The sequence below is a fragment of the Panthera onca genome, chromosome C2, assembly GCF_046562875.1.
Source record: "Panthera onca isolate mPanOnc1 chromosome C2, mPanOnc1 haplotype 2, whole genome shotgun sequence".
Lineage (NCBI taxonomy): Eukaryota > Metazoa > Chordata > Mammalia > Carnivora > Felidae > Panthera > Panthera onca.
In genome coordinates this window covers 35,651,935-35,658,099 of record NC_138347.1, presented here as the reverse complement: position 1 = coordinate 35,658,099, position 6,165 = coordinate 35,651,935, and positions in this window count along the sequence as shown.

Here is a 6,165-nt window from a genome sequence, read left to right as displayed (position 1 = left end):
CCATAGCCAGGAAAAGCTTTTTACTTTAAAGACTCATGTGAGCAAGTTAGGCCCACCTGGATAATCCAGGATAATCTCTCCATTGCATCTGTAATGTCCCTCTTAACATTTAAGGTAACATATTCACAGTTCTGGGGACTAAGTCTTGGAAATAATTCTATCAGCTAGGGCTGCCATAACAAAATGCATAGACTGGGTGGCTTAAACAGCAGGAATTTATTGTCTCACAGTTCCAGAGCCTTGAAGTCTGGGATCAAGGTGCCAGCATGGTCAAGTTCTTATGAGACGTCCTTCTTGGATAGTAGAGTACCACCTTCTTGCTCTGTCCTCAATTAGTAGTAAAAGATCTCTCTTTCTGTTCTTATAAGGTCACAGTATTACCAGATTAGCAACTACTCTTATGACTTCATTTAAATTTAATTACATCTCAAGATACAGTCCCATTGGGGGTTAAGGCTTCAGCATATCCAACATATTTGGGCAGACACAATTTGGTCCATAGAAGACATCTTTGGATGATCCTTTACTACTTGCTAAATACAGTTGACTCTTGAACAACTTGGGGGTTAAGGATACAGACCCCCTGCACAGTCAAAATTTTTTGTATAACTTTTAAGTCCCTCAAAACTCAACTGCTTATAGCCTACTATTGACGAGAAGCCTTGCTGATAATAAAAACAGCTGATTAACACATACTTTGTATTTTATGTGTATTATATACTGAATCCTTACAATATAGTAAGCTATAGAAATGAATATGTTATTAAGAATATCATAAAGAAGAGAAAATACATTTATAGCATTATACTATAAAAAAAAACTCAGGTATAAATAGATTTATATAGTTTAAACCCATATTGTGCAAGGGTCAACTCTATACAAATACCATTAGAACTCTCTCACAACTTGGTGAGGAAATGGAAATTCTCCTGCAAAGTCCCCCAAATTTACAAGGCAGATTTTCATGGCAATAGGAAGAAAGGAAGAGGATCATTTAGAAAACCCCACCCTGAGATGTAGGCAAACATGCCTTGCCTGACTGGGTGAACCATGACATCAGCTAACCACCCTGCTTGACCACAAAGCTAGTAAGCATGAAGTATCAACAAAAATGTTCCACTGGGAAAGGGGCAAGTACATGGAGAAAGAGCCCCTTAGTGGCACAGGTGCTCAAGAAAAACTGAAAGTTGAGAGGAAAATTGAAACATTGATTAAAATCCTCAGGCAATAAAGACCAAAAGCAACAAAGATTAGAAAGGACAGAGAACACCACCAGAAACTCCAACTCTACAAGCAACATAATGGCAATAAATTCATATCTTTCTGTACTCACTCTAAACGTCAATGGACTAAATGCTCCGATCAAAATACATAGGGTAGCAGAATGGATAAGAAAACAAGATACACCTATATGCTGTTTACTACAGACCCACTTTAGACCTAAAGACACATTCAGATTGAAAGTAAGGGGATAGAGAATCATCTATCATGCTAATGGTCAACAAAAGAAAGCCAGAGTAGCCATACTTATATCAGACAACGTAGACTTTAAGGACTGTATCAAGAGATGAAGAAGGGCATTATGCCATAATTAAGGGGTCTATCCACCAAGAGGACCTAATAATTGTAAACACTTATGCGCCAAATGTGGCAGCACCCAAATTTAATAATCAATTTATCACAGACATAAAGAAACTCATTGATAGTAATAGCATAATAGTAGGAGACTTCAACGCCCCACTCACAGCAATGGAAAGATCATCTAATCAAAAAATCAACAAGAAAACAATGGCTTTGAATGACACACTGGACCAGATGGACTTAACAGATATATTCAGAACATTTCATCCTAAAGCAATGGAATATACATTCTTCTCCAGTGCACATGGAATATTCTCCAGAATAGACCAGGTACTGGGACACAAATTGGCCCTCAGCAAGTACAAAAAGATAGAGATAATACTGTGCATATTTTCAGACCACAATGCTATGAAACTCAAAATCAACAACAAGAAAAAAATTGGAAAGGTAACAAACTCTTGGAGGCTAAAGAACATCCTACTAAAGAATGAATGGGCTAACCAAGCAGTTAAAGAAGAAATTAAAAAGTATATGGAAGCCAATGAAAATGATAACACCACAACCCAAAACCTCTGGGAATCAGCAAAGGTAGTCATAAGAGGAAACTATATAGCAATCCAGGCCTTCCTAAAGAAGGAAGAAAGATCTCAGATACACAACCTAACCTTACGCCTTAAGGAGCTGGAAAAAGAACAGCAAATAAAACCCAGAACCAGCAGAAGACAGGAAATAATAAAGATTAGAGCAGAAATCAATGCTATCAAAACCAAAAAAAAACAAAAAACAAACAAACAAATAAAAAAACAGTAGAACAGATCAGTGAAACCAGAAGCTGGTTCTTTGAAAGAATTAACAAAATTGATAAATCACTAGTCCGTTTTATCAAAAAGAAAAAGGAAAGAACCCAAATAAATAAAATCAAGAATGAAAAAGGAGAGATCACAACCAACACAGCAGAAATAAAAACAATAATAAGAGAATATTATGAGCAACTATAAGCCAATAAATGGGCAATCTGGAAGAAATGAACAAGTTCCTAGAAACATATACACTACCAAATCTGAAACAGAAAGAAAGAAAATATTTGAACAGACACATAACCAGTAAGGAAATGGAATTAGTAATCAAAAATCTGCCAAAAAACAAGAGTCCAGGGCCAGATGGCTTTCCAGGGGAATTCTACCCAACATTTAAGGAAGAGTTAACACCTATTCTCTTGAAGCTATTCCAAAAAATAGAAATGGAAGGAAAACTTCCAAACTCTTTCTATGAGGCCAGCATTACCTTGATTCCAAAACCAAACAGAGACCCCACAAACAAGGAGAACCATAGACCAATTTCCCTGATGAACATGGATGCAAAAATCCTCAACAAGATATTAGCCAACTGGATCCAACAATACATTAAAACAATTATCCACCACAACCAAGTGGGATTTATACCTGGGAGGCAGGGCTGGTTCAGTATCCACAAAAAAATTAACGTGATTCATCATGTCAATAAAAGAACGGACAAGAACCATATGATCCTCTCAATAGATGCAGAGAAAGCATTTTACAAAATACAGCATCCTTTCTTGATAAAAACCCTCAAGAAAATAGGAATAGAAGGATCATACCTCGAGATCATAAAAGCCATATATGAACAACCCAATGTTAATATCACCCTCAATGGGGAGAAAATGAGGGCTTTCTCCCTAAGGTTAGGAACGAGACAGGGATGTCCACTTTCACCACTGTTATTCAGCATAGTATTGGAAGTCTTAGCCTTTTCAAGCAGACAACACAACGAAATAAAAGGCATCCAAATTGGTCAGGAGGAGGTCAAACTTTCACTCTTCAGATGACATGATACCCTATATGTAAAACCCAAAAGATTCCACCACAAAACTACTAGAACTGATTCATGAATTCAGCAAAGTTGCAGGATATAAAATCAATGCAAAGAAATCAGTTGCATTCCTATTCACCAACAATGAAGCAACAGAAAGAGAAATCAAGGTATCAATCCCATTTACAGTTGCTCCAAAAACGATAAAATACCTAGGAATAGATCTAACCAAAGAGATGAAAAATCTATACACTGAAAACTATAGAAAGCTTATGAAAGAAATTGAAGAAGACACACACACACACAAAAAAAAAAAGATGGAAAAAGACTCCATGCTCCTGGATAGGAAGAACAAACATTAAGATGTCAATACTACCCAAAGCAATCTACATATTCAATGCAATCCCTATGAAAATAACACCAGCATTCTTCACAGAGCTAGAACAAATAATCCTAGAATTTGTATGGAACCAGAAAAGACCCCAAATAGCCAAAGCAATCTTGAAAAAGAAAACCAAAGCAGGAGGCATCACAATCCTGGACTTCCAGCTATACTACAAAGCTGTAATCATCAAGACAGTATGGTACTGGTACAGAAACAGATCAATGGAACAGAATAGAGAACCCAGAAATGGATCCATAAATGTATGGCCAACTAATCTTTGACAAAGCAGGAAAGAATATCCAATGGAATAAAGACAGTCTCTTCAGCAAGTGGTGCTGGGAAAACTGGACAGTGGCATGAAGAAGAATGAACCTGGACCACTTTCTTACACTATACACAAAAATAAACTCAAAATGGATGAAAGACCTCAATGTAAGACAGGAAGCCATCAAAATCCTTGAGGAGAAAGCAGGAAAAACCTCTTTGAACTTGGCCACAGCAACTTCTTACTCAACATGTCTCCGGAGGCAAGGGAAACTGAAGCAAAAATGAACTACTGGGACCTCATCAAAATAAAAAGCTTCTGCACAGCCAAGGAAACAATCAGCAAAACTAAAAGGCAACCGACAGAATGGGAGAAGATATTTGCAAACAACATGTAAAATAAAGGGTTAGTGTCCAAAATCTATAAAAACTTATCCAACTCAACACCCAAAAAACAAATAATCCAGTGAAGAAATGGGAAAAAGACATGAATAGACACTTCTCCAAAGAAGACTTCCAGATGGCCAACTGACACATGAAAAAATGCTCAACATCACTCATCATCAGGGAAATACAAATCAAAACCACCATGAGATAATCACCTTACACCTGTCAGAATGGCTAACATTAACAACTCAGGCAACAGTAGATGTTGGCGAGGATGTTGAGAAAGAGGATCTCTTTTGCATTGTTGGTGGGAATGCAAGCTGGTGCAGCCACTCTGGAAAACAGTATGGAGGTTCCTCAAAAAACTAAAAATAGAACTACCCTACAACCCAGCAATTGCACTACTAGGTATTTATCCAAGGGATGCAAATGTGCTGTTTCAGAGGGACACATGCACCCCAATGTTTATAGCAGCACTATCAACAATAGCCAAAGTATGGAAAGAGCCCAAATGTCCATCGATGGATGAATGGATAAAGAAGATGTGTTATATATTTGCAATGGAGTATTACTCTGCAATCAAAAAGAATGAAAACTTGCCATTTGCAACTACATGGACTGGAAGATATTATGCTAAGTGAAATTAGTCAGTCAGAGAAAGACAAATATCATATGACTTCACTAGTATGAGGACTTTAAGAGACAAAACAGATGAACATAATGGAAGGGAAACATATATAATATAAAAACAGGGAGGGGGACAAAACATAAGAGACTCTTAAGTATGGAGAACAAACAGAGGATTACTGGAGGGGTTGTGGGAGGTGGGGTGGGCTAAATGGGTCAGGGTCATTAAGGAATCTATTCCTGAAATCATTGTTGCACTATATGCTAGCTAATTTGGATGTCAATTAAAAAATAAAATAAAAGCAAAGGTAAAAAAAAATTCTCAGGCAAAATAGCATTCATCCTAGGTCATCCAAAGCTAGAGGAACTTGAATCTTCTCAGCATTAATAAACTAGCAACACAGACATTCAAACCCAGCTTAACTCCTGAGTAGATTGACATAATCTCCTGCAAAAATGGCCTAGCAAAAGACATATCTCCACATATAGGCATAAATATTCTTTACCTTAGTCTCTGCCATTCTATACATGATATTAGGCATTCACTTAAAAATTCCATCCTATGAAACACACAAAAAGCAATAAAATACAACCCACTGTCAATATGTAAATCCATAAACAGAAACAGACTCAGAGATAACCCAGATATTAGAATTACAGACAGAATTTAAATATCACTGTCATCATCATCATCATCATCATTGTTCACCATAACTGATTTATAGGTTAAAAGTTCTAGTGAAAATGATGGCAACAACATGCTTGATCAGATTAGCAATTTCAGCAGAGAGACGGTAACTCTGAGTCAAAGAGGTGTCAAAAACAAAAGAAACAGTAAAGAGATGAGTTTATTCAAAGTGTTCATTAATAGTATCAATACAAGTGAGGGGGGAATTTGTGAAGTTGAAGGTAATTCAATAGAAATTGCCAAAATGAAAGAAAAAAAATCAGTGAAATACATTGAATGGTGTTACATACATGTAAATGGAATCCTAGAAGGTGAAAACAGAAAGAACAGTACAAAAATAATCCTTGAAGGAATTATGTCCATGAATTGCCCAAAATTAATGAAGGACATCAGAGAATTATAT